Here is a 21872-nt window from a genome sequence, read left to right as displayed (position 1 = left end):
TAAGAATGGAGAGGACTTTCCAAAACTGTCATTTGTAAAGGGTGTTTTTTTGGTTTGTCTTTTTTTTTTTTTTTACAAGTGCAGTGCTGCCAAATATTTTTACCACTAAAGAAATGCTATTTCAGCTGCATTTGAGCAGAGTAATAGTGGTAGCTAATGGCCTATTCAGTTAATCATAGTTATTCACTCCCTGAAAATGCCTCAGAATATAATAAATGTTTTGTTTTCTTTGTGGAGTCTTAAATTACAGGCATTATATAATACCCATGATATATAACCTATCAGTACGAATACAAACTGAATCCAAAACCACTCCCCTAAAATAATTCTAATATTTGAAGCCTCCAAAGTAAAGAAAAATGTTGTTGTTACCCACAGAACTACTGAAATAGCACTGATAGCAGGGTAAGAAATGGCTATAAAGAAAGTTCTGGTTTAACTAAAATGTGGCTACTTGTCATCCATTTACAGAGGTCTGAAATAACTATTACAGAACATTTTTTAAACAAAGGAAACAAGAAACATGCTCAAATAGCTGAACTACATAAATCCTTTCCTAAAGGAAAAAAAGGCTGCAGATGTAGGGTTGCAGTTTGGCCCATAAGAGACAGATCAATCATAAAGTTTTCACTTTGAGATCAATGCCCTCTTTGGGTGTTTACCAATATAGGATTTACATTGTTCACCTCTTTTTTTACATTCATATAGGTTGTAGAAGTTCCTGTCAGACATAGATCTGCTTTGCTGCTCAGGAAAGATTGTATTTATGACGCTGCATGTTGACTACCTGTCACAAGGGTAAGGTTGTCGCTTGTTATACCTCATCTCTTTGTGGTTACCATTATATTGATGAGGCACAGAACCCCTTGTAGCTTTTTCATGAAGTTTCTTCCAGATGTATTTTTGAAAGCTGCAGAATATATTTTAAAACAATGTTACACTTCCGAGGTCAGAGGATGCTGTGTTTTTTCATTGCAATTGCTTTGCAGAAAGGGTTAGATTACTAGCTCAGAAAAATATTCCCCTGGCTACTTCAAGGAGTGAAGACAACCTCTGAAACAGTCTTCTGTTGGCTTCCTGGATGGAAGAAATCATCCATAAGAGCACACAAAAACTCAAAAGGCTTTCAAAATTAGGATACGGACAAAGTTTGGTATTAAACACCTCTTTTATTTCTCCTGGAGAAAAAGATACTCAAGTATTTGCTGAAGTAGTAATCTGGCAGGCCATAAAGCAATAAAAGACACTGCACTGGTGGTGGTGTTCTAGCTTTAACTTTAGTTTTGTAGAAGAACTGTTAAGTATTTAGTGATGAAAAGAAAGTCAGATGAAAGTGATTATAAATAAAGAGATTTCATGATTCCTAGGAAAGGAAAAGCAGACAAATACTGGGGGAGGTTCTAGGATTGTAGCCTCAACCAGCTCCAGAGACTAATCCAGGACACCCCCAGGCAAAGGCAATCCAAAGGGGGAAGAGTTCAGATTAGAAAACAAGTTTACAGAAGGGCAGCGCTGAAGGCACAGCAGCAAATTAACCTAGTGCAGAGTAAGTGAGCAGTATGCTATACCAGGAGATATTTAATTACCTTAAAGCCCCAAAGGAGTAATTCAAAAGGTATCAGTAAGTACACACAGCTTAGCATGTTGGGAGACCTACAAAGAATTCACCATGCAAAGACACAGGGAAAAGAAAGAATATGAAATAGATGGGAAAAAAACCAACCTGTAAATGTGTTAGAAAAAGAAATGCAGCATAGAACAACCTTGCTAATTCAAAATAAGCTCTGCCTGATAGAATACTGCTGCCATCACCTGGAGCTCGGCACAGGCTAATTTAACATCTGAGTGTGGCCTTCGGTGGCTGAAATGTTGGTTACCTCAGGTCATCGTATGACAGCACAGTGACAAACAGAAAAGTTTAATTACATCCTACAACAGAACTGCTGCTTGCCCACCAGAGAGGTGGGAACAACCAAAGACCTTTCATCAGGTTTCTCAAAACAAGATAGTTGTAATTCTGATGCTTTGTGTATTTGAGGATCTTGTATGTTGGTGATAAAAGAGATTTGTAATATCTGATATAAAACTGGGTGAGGTTGCAAGCACTTTACAAGATTGGATTAGAATTCACCATGATCACAGTTATTTGGATAAATGTTCTGAAATTAATGCATTAGATGCTCAAAAGAGAAGTGCAAATTACCACAGAAGGATAATTCAAGTGTGCGAGTATAGAAAGGAGATTTGCTAGGCAATTGTACTGCAAAAAGGATCTGCAGGGGAGCTATAACTATCTATAAGCAAATTATAAATCAGGATGATATCCAGTTGCAGAAAAAGGCAGCCTGATATATACTCACAGTAATACTGTAAGCATATCAAGTAATTATTTTTCCCTTACCAGCAGTGGCAAGGCCCTGACTGCATTACTGTGTCCAGCTCTGCCTACTGGGCTGTCGGAGGAAGGAGACAGTTGGAGGCAGTCCAGGTAAAAGCCACAAAAAATGGTAACAGATGTAGAACAAGGGAAGGTTGAGAGAATTATATTTTATAGTCTAAAAAAAGCAAAGACTAAGAGAAGACATGATAACGTATTTAAAACATGTAAAAGTTTGTTATGAGGACAGTGACTGCTCTCCGTGTCCATCATGCGGCAGACAAGACTTATTATGCACTTGCAGAGAAAAGCCTTCTAACACAAGGACGATCAGCCCAGCAGCTGATTATCTACAGGTATTACAAATAATGCTGCCACAGGAAGTGATGTGAACAGTTGAGACAAACACCTGTCAAGATGAGGAGAGGTATGTGTGATCCTCCCCAAAAGCAGGGGAACAGCCCAGGTGATCCCGTGTGAGATCCCATCCAGCCTTATGCCTCATGTTTGGCCACAGAAACAAATCAGAGCTTTCCATCACAGACTAAGTACCACAATGTGCACAACTGTCATTTGTCTTGCGATGCCTGCAGGAAGGAGGGAGCCTGCAGGACAAGGGATGCATCTCCCAAATCCATTTAGCTAATTAATTCAATTGGCTGGAAGCAGCAAAGCGCACCCACTCAGGCTCCACTGCACACTTTTACTTGTTCAACATGCTCATGCCCAATCGTAACTTCATTTACTCCACCTTTGCTACCAACAGCCCTTTTCACTGGTCTATAGGGACTGATACAGAGTAATTAGGTATACACTGCTGTGCGGCCATTGGAGAAATAAGTTGAACAGGCTTTAAAAGAAACAGGCAGGGCTGAGGCTGTAGCGATGCCTGGCAGGGATCAGACTGGTCATAAAGATGGCAGCCTACAGAAGGCAAATGGCATGCAGAGGAAACGCAGTGTCGCGCCCAGAGCTTGTGCTATTGCGATTCCTGCGATGGTGGCACAGCTGGCAGCTGCCGGTGCCGAATCTCTGCCGGGGTGGGCAAGCTGCTCTGCCATGCAAGGCCAGCGTACTGCAGGGGCCAGCACCCTGAGCCACCAGCAGGGCTGCTGTTCATGGCTGGTTGGGAAAACAGTTTCAGAAACCCCCATATAACAGGGTGAGGGGAGGACAGCCTTCATCTGGGGTGAAGCCCTCAAGTTTTGCCACCTTTAGAAGAGTCTGAGGAGTAAAGATCAGGGAAAAAGGGCATGAAAGGTCCTATCCCCTCAAAGAAGGGCAATTCCTGAGTGTGCAGACCCTCAGAGTGCCTTCACCCTGTACACTGGTGGATTCACAACAGGTCTCTTGCTACTAATATTATTAATTTTTTTTGTTAGGAAGCATAGAATGCATCTTAAGTTAACAGGGATTTTCCAAAACAAATCCACATGTAAACTGGCATGAAGGGGTCATCAATTCACAGAGGAAGAGGCTGCACTGCCAGAAGGCACTGTTGGGGTACGCTGCTGGAGGCCCCTCCATGGGTTTTTCCCTGTACTGCAGTCACACACCCTGCACTACAGCGCAGCTGGCGTAAAGCACCCTGCCTTGATTTGAAGCCTCCCCAGTGGAGCAAATCCATTTTCCCAACTACACCGTGTGCAACAGGAATGCAGAACGAAACATTTCCACTTTTCTTGTCAGTGTTTTAACCTTAAACAAAATTATGGATAAAAACAAACTACTCTCCATTAAAAATAAAATAAAATGAAGAGCAATGCAAACACAGCCAAAAGCCTACTCTTATGCTTGATCACTTGTAAAGACTGAATAATGTACTGTGTATGCTGAGACCTTCTCACATGACAACGCAGACTATAGCTCTTACCCTGGAAAAATCAAATTCATGGATAAATGAGATTAAATGGATCCTGTCAATAACTCAGTTGTTCCTTCTACTTTCCTGTCAAGCCTAACAGCTTTCTGAAAAACTTCCTCAGGTTAGAATAAAAAAAAAAAGTTCATACTTCAACCATTTTTAATGATGATTTAAATGATTTTCCTGGTATGATGTCAGAATTACTATAATTACATTAGTTTTTACTTACAAATGTAGACAACTAAGGAGACTGTACAGTTTACAGGAATTCAGATTTGAATGTTTTAATGGTCCCTGCAGGGAAAAAAAACAACATAAAAGAAATAGTACAATACTGATACAGAAATGTTTGTAACACGACATCCTGATTACCTTCTATTCATTTTCAAATGTACTGAGGTAACATTAACATTTGATTGCCTAATGCCCTTTGAAAATCATCTAACAGCTGTTTTCACACTTAACCACCTCTGGGGGTGCACCTGTAATTCTAGAAACAACCAACAAAGCAACACTCGTAAGAATTATTTCCTCCTTTGATTCCTCAGTCACTCTAGAGCCTCTGCAGACTGCATTTCCATGGGTAATGATGATTCATGAAGAAGAATAATTCTGAAGGTGAGTTCTCTATAAAATGATGTAGCTAAGTGAAACATTACTGATTTCCAGAAAACGCCCGGTTTTCTTCATTTTGTAAGATTGCCCTATTGGGCATCTACTTCAGTCTCTCCACTGAATGCCGGCACCAGCTAAATGCTATGAATTTATTAAATATTCCTCTTTCATGCCATTTTTAGATTGCTGCAAGTTGAACAATTATTACAGACATTTATGGTGACATAAATAGTGAAGAAACTATGATAACTATGGATTGAGAATACAGAAAAGAAACATGAGCTTCCAAGGACAGAAAAGTTGCCTGTAACCTCCCAAATTACATGAAAGCATCAACGTCTTTCTTAAACAGTTAAGTCAAAATCTCCCTGAAAACATGCAGGATGTTAAATGAGAAGGCATCACAAAACTTCCCATTAACCAGTAGTGGCAGTAGGGCCCAAGTCTGGTCCTGGCACTTCTGTTATGAAACTTAACTTCCATACAAATCATGTCTTTGTTTGAGTCTTCTTTTGTTTAAACAGTGCAGTAATTCAATAATACAGTTTCAAAGTTCATATAAAAGCAGATGAGACAAATTAAGGATGCATAACTATTTACATCTATATTTTGACTGTCCAATAAGGACTTAAAAGTGCTGTAAATTTTAGTCTGTTTAAAAGAGTCAAGCTAAATATCATACTGGACTAAAAGCAGTCAGACACCAGGAAGATGATAATTAAAACTTCAAGGATCTTGGCGACAAGCTATCCACTCAGACAATATCCAGGCTAATAGACACTCATTTGTAGGTATTAAAATATGGTTTAATACACATAAGTAAAAAAATTACTAAAATCTGTCTCAGTTAAAAATCCTGCAGCCTGGAAAACATACTTGCTTTATTAAAACCTAATTAAAAGCCAGGAAGGTATCATATCTCACAGTGCTAATGAAAAATCTGCCTTTTGCTTCTATCGAAAATGTGAAATGCTGCTGAAAGCAGATTGAAGGAAGAAGAATCTCAAGGAATGATTTGTGAAAGATAATGCACAGAGTATTTCAGAGGATTAAACTCCTTTATGTGAAGTATATTGAAATTCGCCAAAAGTAACTCCATCAAGTAAGAGCTCACTGGTGGGAGGGTAGTTTCTGCATAACATTTTCCTACCTTAATATAAAACTTAGGGAAATCAAGCCAGTTTGATGAAATGTCAGTTTTTTTAAAAATCTGAATAGCATTGCACATTCTAGCATAGAAAAAATGGTTTCATTAGAAAAACGGCACACAAAAAAAGTCTCACAAGCTCGTCTACCTTGAACCACAATGTATGGAAAATAGAAATCTGAGAAACAGAAACGTGAACTGAACAAAAGGACAAACTAGTGGTGTGTTTTAACATATTAGACTTTAAAGCTTGTCACTGCTCTATTAATCATGCTTACACCAACTAAGCAAATTATCAAATTTACATAAGTATTATATTTAAACTCATCTTTCATTATTTACAAGTGTTGTTTACATTATTTTCTGTTTCTCCATATTTGCCTTATTTACCCCTTTTCATGTAGGCACTACTGCAACTATGCACACACGTGTGTTTGAATTTAAGCACGTACGAAATTCCAGTTATTCTAATCAGAGTAGTCACATTTTATGTGCTTTGCTGGATTAGTATCTAGATTCTTAAATTTCGTATTAATCATAAAAAGGAGTGGTTAAAACAAACGGCACAATCAATGGTAGAAGCAGTTCAATCCACTTTTCAAAGTATTAGTGAGAAATCAAAGGCATTTATTATTATAACAATTAAAGCCCTGCTGAGTGTCTAAATGAGCACTCACAGCTGATCATATCTCCAATGGACATATTTTTATGCTCTTTTTGTCGGCGTTGCCCTTCAACCTCTTCAAATGTGGTTTGATCCTGAAAACTGTCAGGGATGAAATAAAAGTGTACAAAAGAAGGCAGGAGAGCTTTAAATTATATACCATATTTAAGTAATGTTTAATTATTGCTTTCAGCTGGTCACTATTGAAACCTTAGATGCACAAAGCAACTGTGCAATCAATAGCTACCAAAACAACATCCATCCCATCCACCATCAGCTTACACATAATATAAAAGGAAACAAACATGCTATCTGCTCTGTAATAGCAGCGTTATTTGAACTGGCAGGAACTGGTCATAAGTTTTCTTAAATTCATCGACCTGTCCCCTGACACAGAATGGTCTAATAATTTTCAAACCATCTTTACTAGAGGAGAATCTAATCTAACCATAAATACTTCATTTTGACTAAATTCTACTAAAAGCTTATTTTCCTATCTATCTGTTTATATATTTGGGTGGTTTATTTTTTTCCTACTATTAAAACTAACTTTATACTCTCTTGAAATGAGTACGGACAGGTACTGATCATTAGGCAGAGTCAACAGGTTGGACTCGGCTCTCTGGCCATTTTGAGGGGTGCCTTCCTCACTGTCTCAGGGGGCTGGCTGAGCAGGACAAGCATCTGCTCTCAACACCAGAGCTGATGGCCCCATGCGTCACAGGAAATTACTGAGTGCTTCATTTCACATCAAGCAGCAATTTGGGAAACAGGTGAGGTAGACATCTCCCCAGTCCGGGAACAATTTCTATAATAACTAAGCCTTGCTCTCCATGGTGACCTCTGGTTGTGTCAAGTGTTGAACGTTTAAGGTATACTTTAGAATAATACATTTTTGTTAGGGATATAGAACATGCCTGGAGCACCTATGGGGAACTGTGATACCCTGATAACCACAAAAACCCCAGTAATGCAGACCCTTTTCTCTGGCAGTTCCTTTCATACTTTCACATGCAAGCTCAAACTTGCAGAATAACAGTGTAAAATATGAATGTTTTATAGAAGACATATATAGTTCCTGCTCTCAAAATCTCATCCCTTTTCTATGCAGTAAAAAGTCTGCCGTACTGGAAATTGAGAATTGGATATAACAATAAGTTGACTCCTTCCAAATGATACTATTATTTCTCCTGGGTCTCTCACGTTTTTATAAGCATCTTAAAAGAAAGACAGGAGGGCTGTAAAATAAAATGAGAAGCAGCAGTTTTTTCAAGGTTTGTCTAGAAGCCAGGAGAGCTGTTTCTCAGCAGGACAAGTCTGAGATTTTGTGTTTCAGAGAATCTCCTTTGGGAAAGATCAACCTGCTGGGGCTTTGTTGCAGGCATGCCCACTGGCAGATAAGCAACAGTAGGGTGGGTGGGTGGCTCATAACCTAATGACATGAGCATGTGAAAAAAGTATTTTCTTGATATTTGAGTTATCTTTAAGAAAGCTAACCTTTGGAAATTGATACTATTCACTGAGTAGTACACCCTCTCCTGAAAAACCCCAGAGAAAGCTTGTATTTTGCTCTAACAGGAATGAGAACTTTCTGCACCCGCACTTACTTGGCCAGCAAAGAGGTGGACAGATTACTTCCTCATTCCTTCCCACCCCACCACTATGGCAACTTGCGGTTTCCCAGGAGAGCCCACATATCAAACATGGGTGACAGACCTGCTGAGCAGCCATATCCACAGCACAAGCACACAGAGCAGGAAAGCAGCCGCTGAGCTGCAGGTGCTCCTCCTGATGCTGTGACCTGATGTGGGGGCCAGGGAACCTTAGCACTAGCATTTACAGTGGCAGTGCAAAACATGGAAAACTAAAATTACCTTAGAAAGTCTGTTTAAGTTTAAATTATTTTCATTTTTGTTTTTAAGTTATTTAAATCAGTAAAAAGAAGAGTATTTTGATAATTTATTTAGTCTTGTTTTCCATTTGTATATTTTGTGTTTGTTTTTTTTTTTCCTGTAGCTAGGTTCACTCTTACTAAAACAACCACCTAAACATACTGATTTGGAATTAAATAGAACCAATACTTTTTGCTGAGAGGATATAGTATATCAACGTAAATTTGTTTAGCAATTATATAGTTTAATACATACTCAGATCTTGACTTCTTATATCTAAGAGAATTATAAATATTATGTATCTTATTTTCAAGGTGATAATTGTTCATTTTCCTCAATTCTCACCCTTTGAATCTATGTACAGTCATTAACTGTAAACAGTATTTGAAGAGCTAATCAAATTTCCATTCGCTTTGTAGCCACCTATGCAATGAAGTTTGTCTTTAGCTTTACACAGGCAATAAAGTTTTCTTTGGTACATCCTTCATCTTTTCTTTGGTATTCCTTCATCTGCCACATGAACAAAGTGACTGTACAAAAGTCCATCCATTTCCTTACTTCCCCAACTCTGCTCTGGAGAGCGGCCTTTATGCTCTCCTGTTATGCGTGTTGCTGCTGTGCATCTCCACCCAAGCTCTCTTCAAACCCATCCCCCTTGCCACTTCTCCAGTTACTATTCACTAAACATTCAAATGCTGGTTCTCTTCTGTCCAGCAGGAGCTGGATAGCCTGATCTAGGAAATCTGCAAGCTGGGAGACTTCCTTCTCACTACTACAAGAGGAGTGCAGAAGTGGAACTCGCAGGAGGAGGAGGAATGGACCACGTGAGATTTTACTGTACTGACATGCCCTCAGTAACACAGTGGCCAGATGGTAAAGAAGAATCCAAGATGGACAAGCGACAGTATGAGGTTATGACACATCTGCTACCCTTAGCGCCATACACAGGGACATCTGTTCAGATGTGCGTGCTGGACTTACTGCACTACCCAGATAAAGGTAAATCAAGCAGCAACTAAATAGCATAACCTCTACCGGATCAAATCTGGGTATTGCTGCATGGAAAGTACCCTTTGCACTTCCTTCACACAGCTGATTCTAACAAGAGAAAAAGCCCTTACAGAAGTTTCTTTCTTTGCTGATATAAATACAACTGCAAAAATCCTCTTTCCTGCTCTTTGGGACAAATTAAGATTTCTCTTAATAGATTCAATGAAAAAAATCTACTAGCTTGGGTATTTTTAAGCAACTGTTTTAAAAAACACCTTATTGAATCCGTATTTGACAAGACTTCATGCCCATGTAAGAGCTGAAAGTGCATTCATACTCTAGAAGCCCAAAGAGGTGTAAAACAAGATTCTCCTTTACTTCCTTCCTTTCATTCACAATAAAGAACATAATTTAATCCATACTCTGTAGCTGCAGAGAATACTACAATCACATCGTTCTTGAACAGAGTGAGAAGATATTCACTGTAGTATGGGGGGAAAAAAAAAACAGAAAGAATTAGAACTTCAGAGAAGAACCACTGAAGATCTTAACAGAAAGATAAGTAAGAAATTAGTCACTCACAACACATTAAAATCTCTAGTTTTCTGGCATTTCCTTTCACATTTCAGCATTGTAAGAGTAAACTCATGGACTGCTCTTGATGCAGAGTACAAAGCCCTGTGAAAAAAATGAAATGCGAAATCCAAGTAGCATTCCAACATACTAAAGGTAACACTGGACTATGGAAACCAATGTAGTACAACATTCTCATAAAGGCAAATCTCAGCTGACCTCAAACTAATTTTATTACAAATTAGATAAAGATTTTAGTAAAGCAAAGCAGACCTCAAATCACTTGCTCCTTTAGATGCAAACCTCGTTTCATCACCCCTCCTCGAACCATTGCAAATTGGTAAAAATGAGACAACAATAAGTTGGTACAAATAACATTACACTTCAAACCAATTGTACTAGCAATTAGACACTGCATTCCCTGTGGGAGAGACAGGATTTGAAGGGGGTCTGTTACTGAGAGCTGCCAATCTCCTCCAGAGTAGTACTTGATTACCTGTCAGTACACTGACTTCCTACACAGCTGATAATAAAACAACACGAGCAGCCTAAAAATGATGGAAGTACCTATCTGCTGAACCTTATCACTCACCACAGTCACATTATCCAGAAACATCAAAACTGTATGAACATATTTACAACATTCCTAATCTGAAAACAAGTTTTATCAATACTTTACTGGGTTAGAATATTCCTATAATCATGTCCGGAAAAGGATCAGATATATTAATCTAAATACATGCAAGTCCATGAACATTACTCTACAAAGAAAACTGATCCCATTGAGGGTCTATGTAAATATAGGGGAATAATGTACAAAAGATGATAGCATCAAAATCTTCTTACTAAAAGCTGTGACAAATCTACAAAGCATCTCAATCCCTAACCCCCAGCACTAGAGCAGATGTTTTTAGGTAAAAGCTCTATACCCAGTTCTTTCCAGAGGCATACTTGGCTGCTCCCCTTCCAGACATGACATATTACATGGTAGGAAAAGAAAAAAAAGAGTCCTCAGCATAATAAAACTTACTAAAAAGTAGTTAAATTGAGCATTTCTACATGCAAAAAAATTAATATTCTACAGATAATGAAAAGCAGATTCCCTCAGCTACATTTCTTAACCGAGCTCTCCTGACCATGTTTCTCTGATGGATAAAATAAAAAGTATTTCAGGATCAAGCAGACTAAAAACACTCTGACAAAAAGGAGCCCAGAACTCGTAAAAGGAAACAAACTTTTAAAAGTTATCCATGTCCTTGAGCTATTTTGTAATGGGCCAGATAAAACTGGTAGTTAGTAGGCAATGCTAGCCTGTGGGAGTGGGGAGGGAAGGTGGCAGCCATCAGCAGAGCCTCTGTGCTAATGCAGGTTACCGTCAGGAGTGTTTTTTGTTATGGTCAGTCCAAAAAGCAGAAAAATATCTAATCATCCACTTTCACAGACCCTTTTCATAAAATATCATGGTGATAAACAACTAAGATCCACCAACATTTTTTAAAGTAGGCTTTGATCTGTGAAAATTATGACTGTGTAACCCCTGTTAATTATAGCAGGTGCTTAAAGGCCAGGTGTGTAGGAACTTGTACATTACCCTGAGCCTGCATGCAACGGAAGGAAAAACTTACCCCCTGTTAGCATGTACATGCACGAATCAGATGGAAAACAGTGCACTGAACCACAACAGTGAATTATTTTGAGAATCCTATTTGTCATACGGTACCTCACCTGAATAGGCCTTAAGAGGACATCTGGTTTCCATATATCAACAACACAGTGGACTGTGAAGAAACAGCTACAACCAAGTATGTTCTGTGCACCCTCTGCTGGTTTCACAGCAGCAAGCAACCATGTCTCAGGAAATAAATTTAATAAATTCGAAGCAAAATCCACGGAAGAAAAGCCATCTTAACTGAAAGCAACAGTAAAAAGAGATACCAAAATCACTTTCAAAAATTAAAATAAATACTTGCAAAAACTTTTTATTTTGAAATTACAAAAAGAAAATTAATTATTGGGCAGCGTCCCTTGCTCACAGATATTCATTACAGATTGCAAATTACCGGCCCTGTGTTTCTACTGTTGCTTCTTAGGTCTACTTGCGTTTTTCAAAAAGACTTTAAAATAAGCATTTGGTTAGTTTTCAGTATTGTGTTATTTTTCAAGAGAACAAGTCAAATAGACTAATCAAAGATCTTAGCAAAGAAACTGAAGTCAGTGATTACTTTTAAATTAAAGTAATCCAGATATCTTCCTACCAGCTTTTTCAGCTGTTTTTCATTACAGTTTCCAAACTAAGACAGACACCCTACTCTCATAAACATAGGATTGAGCATTTCTTCTTTTCAGAATCACTTTTTTTCCTTCAACATAGCTTTTACAAACATCACGGCTTGTAACGATAATTTCTCCTTAGTTTACAAGGCTCCTCTTGACTGTTCACAGGGTTACCCGTGAACCTCCATGGTCTGTAATGCTGACATAACCCAAACTCTTGCATGTTTGAAATTACCAAAACCTAAAGCAAAACAAAATGCCCAACAATGTCAACCCTCAACAGTAGCCAGCTAATTAGGCACCAATTCTACTTTATAACCGAGTGAAAACACACATAAACCCCAGTAACCTCACTGAATATCCCTCACAAATCCTTTAACTTCACAATTCTTCAAAACCACAGTAATCGCCCTTCAGTCACTGCTGACACTTCTAAAAATGTATTTAATCAGTACTAAAACACTAAAGAACAGAATATAAAATCTCAAGTTCGTTGCATCACTAACAAAATCAGTAAGTGCTTAGAAAATGTTATAGAATATGCAACATTTTGCACCTTTGTGAGAGGAGCATCGATACTGTTTAATTTTCACAAAACCAGGATCTCTTGAAAGAAAAATCCCATGATGCCCTGCCATGTGACAGCTTGCTACTGCCTATGAATTTGATTAGAAAAGTGTTCATCATTTTAGAGTGCAGGATAAGATACTACATTGTTAACTACAGGTAAGGTGATTGAGCTTCAAAGATCTCTCCTGTTCCTGCACACAACTCATTCCACAGTCCTGCTAGAACAGATTTCCCAGTTCCTGTGCTATTCTGCTGTTGATTGGCTGCTCATTTTTGCATCCTTCTCTCATCCATTATGTTGTGATACGCTCAGATGGAAATAAATGCAGAAGAAAGTTAATAAACTACTAAAATTTTTTTTCACGGAACACTGCACATAGAATCAATGTACAGAGATACAGGAATAAAGAATACAGGATAAAAGGTAAAAGAATAAAAAAAAACTAATTCAAATTTCTTATACTGCAGTCTGTACAGCCAGAACTTAGACGTTTTTAAATAGAAATACTGTGATGCAGGAAAGATTTAATCACCACCTGAAAACAACAAATTTAATGGTAGTGATGGTAAGGGTCCTGTACTCCACATATCAACTACTGTGAGCAGGGGATATGCAACTCCTCTCACCACAGTTGCATTCAACTAGCTCTGTTTTATGTAGGAGAGAATTAGTGAAAGAGCAATAGTGTTTTGTTTTTAAAGAAGAGACAGAAAAAGGCACATGTGGAAGGGAGCGTTTGCCTCATGTCACAGACAAGACCTAGCAATACACAGTATCTGCATACTTCATGGGCTACCATAGGGTTTAGAGCTTTCTTTGGTATTTCAAGCATTTGGAATAAGTATGTCAGAACTAGCCACACTTCACAAAAGGGATAGCCAGCTGCTGGCCTTGTAACTCATATAAGGTCCCCAAGCCCCAGTACAGATGATAGTTAACCAGGGGAGCAAGTCATCCAGCTGCTATTCTTGTCTTCCTATATCCAGGGGCTTGCTGCAAAAAGGGGTTCAAAAACTGAATCAGGTGTCCTGGTAAGGCAGACTCACTCTTTTTGTCTGCTCCTCGCGCTGCACATACTCTGAGGAGCTACTCTTCACAGAAGTTGCCAATATCTTTTGAGAACACACTGGGCCTTCCCTCTTAAGAAGGTGAGAAAGTAGGTTGCAGTGGCTGGCTGGACACCACTGCTTTATATAGGTGGGGAAAACATAAAGGAATAGCAAGCGTATATGGAAACTGTTCCTTCAAAACTCATCAAAACTTCAGATTGAAGACACTGGAAACCATGCTATAATAACCAGCTTTGAAATGCTAGCTGCAAAGAGCTTTTGCCAAGGAAATGAGTGTCAAAATACAAACTGGGGAAGTATTTTGTCACTTCAGTAGAGATTTTGTGCCAAAAGAAAACATACCAAATTTCCTATTTCAAACTCCTTAGAAATGGAGAAAAATGGCATCAGAAAATTTCAAAAGACCACTGGAGTAGACCTAAGAACATCTTGGTTAGGAACAGTGATGACAATGGGATGTAGCACTTCTGTGCCAGCTGTTGCTACCAAGCATGGTGAAGACCACATAAGGAACGGGAAAACAAATGCAAGTGAATTGTGCATTTGAGGTATCCACTGATAGTATTTCAGAAGGTCAGATCCCTGGAAAGTTTCAGAATTTAACTCTTGGCCTTTTCCCAGAAAGTAAGACCTGGAAGTAGGAATCACATGCCTATGTCATCTTTGGATACAATTCTGCTTCAGAACAATCCAAACAAGCACCTACAGCAGTTTAACTATCTCTCATCTTTCTTGCTTGTAGCAGGGTTCCATTCAAGGAGAGCACCTGGCTCACAAATCTGACTTGCCAGCAATGATTAACTCACAAAACAACTTAGTTTAAATATTTCCCCTATTTATAAATATTAACCATGTGACAAAGTTCAGTATAAGAAGACTATTCTGTTGCCTGCTGTAGTAATACTGTTATTGGGGCTCAGGCAGAAAACCTTGATCCCCAGGTGAGTGGGAGCCTTGTGTCTATATGGCTCAAGACAAGTTCCCCCTCCCAGCATCCGCCTGTGCACCTGTAAGGCACAGCAGCTTGCCTGCACACGTTTGCACTCCATGCAGTACCTCATAGCCCACAACAAAAACTTGTGGTAGGTGTTTCTTTCAGCCAGGTGCCAAAGTAATTAAGGCTTTGTCTGTCACAGTCCACCAAAGCACCATCTTCTACAGTATAAGGCTGGGAACTTTATACTCTCACATAACAAAAGAGATCACGAACAAGACTGAATCTTTCCCATATACGCAGCAATATTTTGTTTCACTTAAAAAATAAGATCCTAACCACCAAATGGTGTAAAAATCTGGTATAACCAACCAAATTTTCAGAGCAAGCTAAATTTAGAACCCTAACTTAATATTTAAGTTTAATATTCACCTGATTTTCAAAGATGATGTGCACTTACATCTACACGTGAACACACCCATGTCTAGCTTTGACTCCTTTGACACAGCAAAAGTGGAAGACAAAATAAAGATGTGTTGGCTTCAAGTACACCATGAGTGTAACATGTACAGCAAGAGGAAGAGTTCATACTGTACTTTGTGTTTCCTTTCACATGGTGTAGACTGTAAATACTGTGACTAAGCTTTCCAGAAGCTTCTATAAAATGGATATATTCACATACATCAATAGTCAATAATAAATCCTAATGTATTGTGTATCTTGTGGTATGTAGCTCAAGTCAATGCTAGACAACTACTGTAAGACAAGATGTACAATTTCAAAGCTGTATTAGAAGATGCTTAATAGGTCCCAATTTTGAAAGAATTTAATGAGACAAAAGAACAACAGTGAAATTTCTTGGGAAGGATCTCTAAGAAAATATCATTTTCAAACAGATGGCTTTCAGAAAAAGCCAATCAGATGGTAAAACAAACCATGAATTAAAACCTTTCCAGTTCTCTAGTAGACTTTCCTTGAGTCTTATTTTCTTACCCATAAAATGCTAGAAATGTTTAGAAAATTGCTTTCACATATTTTTTCCTTTTGGATTTATGTTTGCTTGCTTTTCTGTATCAAGATGAGAGACTTTTAGAACAAATTAATTCTCAAAAGTTGGGAAAAGAGAAATTCTTCATCATTTTTAGACAATTTGTTGGTTAAATTTCTTCACTGTAAGAAAGATTAAAATATCTGGTGACAATGTAAGGAATGGAGAAGGGAAATGCAAGACATTGTGCAAGTGTTGTGTGGCACAGCTCCTGAGGTTGCTCTACCTTGTATGTAACTTTTCAAGTTTCATATCAGACAGCATAAACTGCTAGGTGGTGTGAAAAATGTCATTTTAGTTATGTTCTTGACATGCTGGAACCACACTATAATGACAAAAATATGTGATTTTGGATAAAAATTTTATTTCTTTTTTTACATGTCATCCATTCTTATTTCTATTCTAGTTAATACAGAAATGTAAGAACTTTTCGTTGGAGAAGGAAACTTATTGAGGAGATTTAGGCAGCGCATTCTAAAATTAAATAAAACTTTATTAACCTAGTGCATTAATTTTTCTTTAAATCACTTGAAGAAAAAAATGCTATTTAAATAAAATACAACCTTTCAAAAAAGCAGTAAAGCAGATGGGGAGAAGAAAGCTAGAGAGCATAATGGATTCTAAACAAAGAACATTGACCATGTAATTACAGGGCTGCTCTATGTGCTGCAGTGAAAAAAAAAAAATCTACTTAGAAAGTATGATCATTTGGGGAGAGTCAAAAGAGAAGACCAATACGTTTAACCAGCTTTAATTTGCTTGCTTTCTTTTACTCCATTAATTTCCTAGCACAGGACTAGACAAATACAGCACTTGCAATTTTTGTTTCAGACATGTTGTACAATCTGTTCCACCATACTCTCAGAATCTCAGAACAATCTTTATTAGGGCTGCCTGCTCATAAACACTTATGGGGAACAGGATTTGAAATGAAAAAGAATTATCCCCTAGAAGTCTTTGGGCTTAAAAGCAGTAGAAAAATCAATGAAACTACAACCAGATAATCTACCACCTACTTTTCTAAAGGCCGCTGAAGAAGCAGCGGAGACACACAAAACAAAGCATTTGAAATTCTGGATCCAATGAAGCCAATAGCAGTGTCCCACAGGTAAACAGGTAAAGTGACGCCGTATATCACATACTGGTTTAGGACTGAGACAGAAGCAGCATTATTTTAAAGTCTCTAGAAACAACATGAAAGGTAAAGTAGTAATTTTCATCAAGAAAACTCTATTTTCTACAGATAGCAGAAAGCAAATTATACTGTAGCTAGGATTTTCCAAACCAGGATACTATTGTGAAATGCACCCTTTTAACTGCTGAGATACTTAAAAGTAATTGGTAATTATCTCTGTACTAAGTACACATTCCTCAACAGCAATGTTTCAGATTGGTGATTCACACAATTCAGTAATCTCCTCTGAATTTCTCTGATGGTTTTGCCCCAAACACCACTTCAACTGTCTGTGTCTGTATTACAATCATGTAACACATATGATGTATTAGATATTAGACAAAATACATACGCATTAATCAGAATATCCTCTAATCAGTGTTTAGAGTGGAACCCCAAACAAGATCAGTATTTGGACTGGGAGGTAACATAAACAAGAAAAAAAAAATCTTGGATTTTACACCAACACCTTGGTTCAGCACGTTCCTTACAAGGTGGTTCTTCATCATGCTTTTACACCTAGGTTCTACATTATCTACTACTTTAAAATACCCAAATAGGTATGTTATGATTTGTATCAAGTTATTTCTCCAAGAACCTTGGGGTCTTTTTCAGGGGTTTTTTTGTTTGTTTGTTTTGGGTTTGAGGGTTTTTTTCAGTTTTGTGGGGGCTTGTTTGTAATTAAGGTACAAGTAACATTAAGAAAAATGCTCAGAACTACTTAAAATCTTTGGATGCTTGCTTGTTAATTAGTGAATATTTGATCAGAACATGTGCATTAACTTTTATTAAATCTAAAAAAAAAGGTTTATTCATGCTTTGTAACTGAGGTTTTATCTGATTTCAAATTAGGCTAACAGGCTATTGCCTCTGAAACATCATTATCTATCCACTAGTTTACATACAGATCCAACCTGTACAGCATTTTTGGTGTCTGCTAGAATTTGCCATTTCATGCCACCTTCCTGTTTTTCCATAGTGGTTCTGATCATTCAATGAGGATTGAAGGTGTAAAGCATGTATAAAGTGTACACACAGAAACTGCAGACAGTATGCACACAAAACTTGAAGATTACATTGCAATATTTTGTATAAATAGCATTTATCCTAATCACTTCAAGGTTTTACATTTTATTGAAAATAACGGGTGCCTCATTTATCACTTCACAGAACTACAGCCCATCAAGTTCATATTTTTAATATGGTGAATTTTTTAATCAACATGAAATTTGAGAAGATGCTATTATTTTGCTTTTAATGAATACAAAATTCCAAATTAATCAGCAAGCATTTCAATTTGGTTTCAGTATTTTACTTTTAATCACTGATAGCTCACAGTAAGGTTCTCAATAGTGAATTAGCTATATTGGTAGTCATACTGTACAAGAAATCCGTGAGTTTCAAGAGAAAGACTTATGATTGTCCTAGATTTAAATAAGTCAATTACATAATTCAAAGGTATTTCTAATTTGTGGTAAGAGGAACTCTGTGATGGCACCACTTGACAAAATAATGTATTGCAAGCATGTGAAAATAAATGAAAAATGAACTGGACAGACTAGTATAACTTTCAAGTAAAATTTTTGAAGTTGAGTGTCCATTTAGTATTTATGTATTTGCACCACTGAAATGACAAAGATTTACCTGAAGAAAATCACCGAACCCAAAATTACGTTTCAATTTCTACAGACAAAAATTTATTGATTTTGTCCATGCTTTTGTCTCAAGTTTGAAATATATGCTCCTTTTCAGAGGGAAAAAACTTAAGGCACACTGCATTTCACTGCATTGCTGAATGAGATCTGATTACCTCAGAAACAGCATAAATCTAAATTTTTTCCCTTGATCAACTAAAGTGACAATGGAGGAGCTTCCTTTGTCTAGACAAAGATGGATTTTTAGAAAGGACTTTTAAACACTAAGATTATTTCTACTTAATTCCTGCTGTTATCAAGAAAAGGCTACATTTCTTATTTTCCCAGATGTAATTATAATATGGTCTCTCCTTTAGTGTGGAAGTGACATTCAGATCCAAAGTCTCTGCATCTAGGGCCTATCCAAATCCTACCAATCTACATCTGAGTTACATATAACCATTTAATACTCTTCACCTATTAAGGATTTTTTGCTCTGCCTTGCACACAAGTATAACACTCCAACACAATTATAATGCTCCAGTATACAAATCAAAATGGCTGTGAAGTTTACCCTAGTTTTAGAAACACATCAAGTCATCTACCTTAAAGAATCTCACCATTTGTCTGCATTTCAACAGAAAGCTTGATACATGCTAATGTGAACACATATCCATTATAACACAGATATGCATACAGAAAATAATTCAAGAGGAAAATTGCAGCGTTAAATCAGAAAGGAAAAAATGTTCAACTAACCTATCTACAAGTTAAAATACTTTCTGATGAGACTTTTTTTTTAATAAAGCACAAAATAGTCCCTTGTCTGAGGGCTTTAGTATGTTTTCATCTGATAGGAAGAAGAGAAAATTAGCATTAGTGAGTTAACTTTAAAAGAAAAATTACAAAGTGCAGAATAAGATTAATGAACCAGTGACTCCACTAATATCACTGTTACTATGCGAGTGCTGAAATGTGCATTTTAAACTTCTTAAAAAGACAAAATACATTCATCTTCAACTGCACAGCATATCTTAACCACCTCTTCATTTTTAGGAGTACATAGTCCACTAGTACTTCCCTTCCTCTAATCTTTGGTAGCAGAGCATCTAAAAGATACTAAGAGTATTCAATGAGACTACCCTTTTCTATCAAGTTTGTGCAAGATAGAAAGGAATACAAGAATTTTACAGCTTACCAACTTCATCAAAAACCCTATTAACAGACTTTCATGCTATCCCATCACTGACAAGAATCACTTTTCAGATCCTATACACCTCTGCTGGAAGTTATTAAAGAGATGTCATTCATTTTTCAGTAGCTCTACTTGACTTCTGAACTATGAAATATCATGTACATACATTAATAAAATTCCAAATGTTTATTGAGTAGCCAGAGAACTTGTACAGACTAAGCGGAGTGAATAACATCACTAAGACGACCCTTCAAGGAGAAACATGTCAGTTATAATTAAGAAAGTCTTGCAATATGATATTCTCTTTGCCACTGCAAAGTTTCTGCTGATGTGAATGAATACAGTAAAGCAACATGGCGGAAAGATGCTTTTGCCATTCTTGTTCAAATAAACCGCTTCAAATTAAAAAAGAATACACTGCCTTTATGCCTTTTAAATCAATCTCTCATCTACACAAGTAGATGGTTTCACAGCACATGCTTACTTCTGAAAGCTCAGCACTTGAAAGGAAACTGTGACTAATGTAAAATTCAGTCAGCAATAGCTGTCAACAAGGGAAAGATCCTTTCACTACCTGAATTAACAAAAAATTGTCCTAGTTAGCCTTTATGACTCCTGTGAACAAGTGTATCTGTCCCGCTCTCATTATCAAGAGACAAAAAAGTCACCCTTATTATGATGTTATTTTTAAATACATTACTGAGAATTCAAAGAATGAAATTTGGGATTCATTTTTACCAGTTTCAAATCAAATGAACCAAAGATTTGAGTTAGGGGAACATGACATGAAGAAAATGAGTACTTTAAGTGTTGACCGGCATAATGTTCCCTTACGCTTGTTCAAAACTGCTGACACTGTATTTTGAGAGAATTCTACAATAAATTGGCTTATTTTATAAATACCTTCTATAGACAATTTATTTGATAATTTTCCAACTGTGTAAGTAATGCCTGTGCATGCCACACTACAGGCTTGATTACAGTATTCCTGTCTTGCCTTATTCAGGGTAAGAGTACCTTAACTTCATAAATAAAGCCATTTAAATCACTGAAATGGCTCAAAGAATGGTATTGTACTCTACTGAAGCAAAGGAGTCTAACAGAATCTATTCCCTTGAGTTTGTAATAACAATGTGAAGCACTACATATAAAATGAAAGTGTACCAACATTTCACAGAAAAAGGCTTCAGCAAAGAAACCAAGTCCTTATAGCAAATGAAGGCTATGTTTCACATTTGTAATCTTTACGGACATAGCATTCTGCTCAAATACAGTACAATGAAAGATCAGAATCACAGGCTGTTAAAAAAGGTAATAAATACATAAACCAACTTACTGATGCATAAAGTTCTCAAGGAAATGTGCATGCCTAAATGTATTGTGTTGCCTGCAAAGCTACCTGAAATATTTTTCAATATGTATGTTACTTAAGTAAATAGTAGATCATCATCTTCAGTTGCTAGAATCGACACCTTTAATCACTAGAGCAAGCTTTAAACAGGCAGAAGCCAGAACTGCTGCCCAAATGCCTGGCCCCATCTTCTTTCTGTCCCATTCTCACTCCTTTCTTTGCATCAGCAAAAATTACATGTCACTACTGTGAACCATATCAAGGAACTGGTCTGAATCTCAGGACAGCTCCTTTCAGTGCATGTTGTTGGCTTAATCTACAGTGAGAAAGGGAAGTCTTCACTCAACTCTGAAAGATTTAAAACTTCCTACTGACAAGATAAAGAAACCATACTGTTTTGGTAATATTAAGTCCCTTCTGAGTTTCTGAATACAGCTATTTTGGTAATATTTGTCTGCACGCTACATTAATAAAGTAAGAAATAGAACAGTTCTGGCTG

The 21872-nt window shown here is 37.3% G+C and overlaps 1 protein-coding gene across 4 annotated transcripts in view; it reads right to left on the bottom strand.

Moving 5' to 3' along the window:
• The window catches only part of SCAF8 (SR-related CTD associated factor 8), a 166252-nt gene that overhangs the window by 80818 nt on the left and 63562 nt on the right, over window positions 1-21872 (bottom strand). Inside the window, exon 21 of one of the 4 annotated variants that reach the window (XR_012622526.1) lies at window positions 4471-4535. The exons of 2 other annotated variants lie outside the window; for them this stretch is intronic. The gene's annotated coding sequence lies outside the window, so the exon portion shown is untranslated. Of the gene's footprint in view, window positions 1-1176; window positions 4536-21872 lie in introns of those variants that run through there. One more of the 4 variants, XM_074818813.1, reaches the window with a different exon arrangement.

Source organism: Strix aluco, chromosome 3 (genome assembly GCF_031877795.1).
Source record: "Strix aluco isolate bStrAlu1 chromosome 3, bStrAlu1.hap1, whole genome shotgun sequence".
In the NCBI taxonomy this organism is placed as follows: domain Eukaryota; kingdom Metazoa; phylum Chordata; class Aves; order Strigiformes; family Strigidae; genus Strix; species Strix aluco.
Note: the sequence above shows the minus strand (reverse complement) of the source record. Positions and strands in the feature narration are given on the sequence as shown.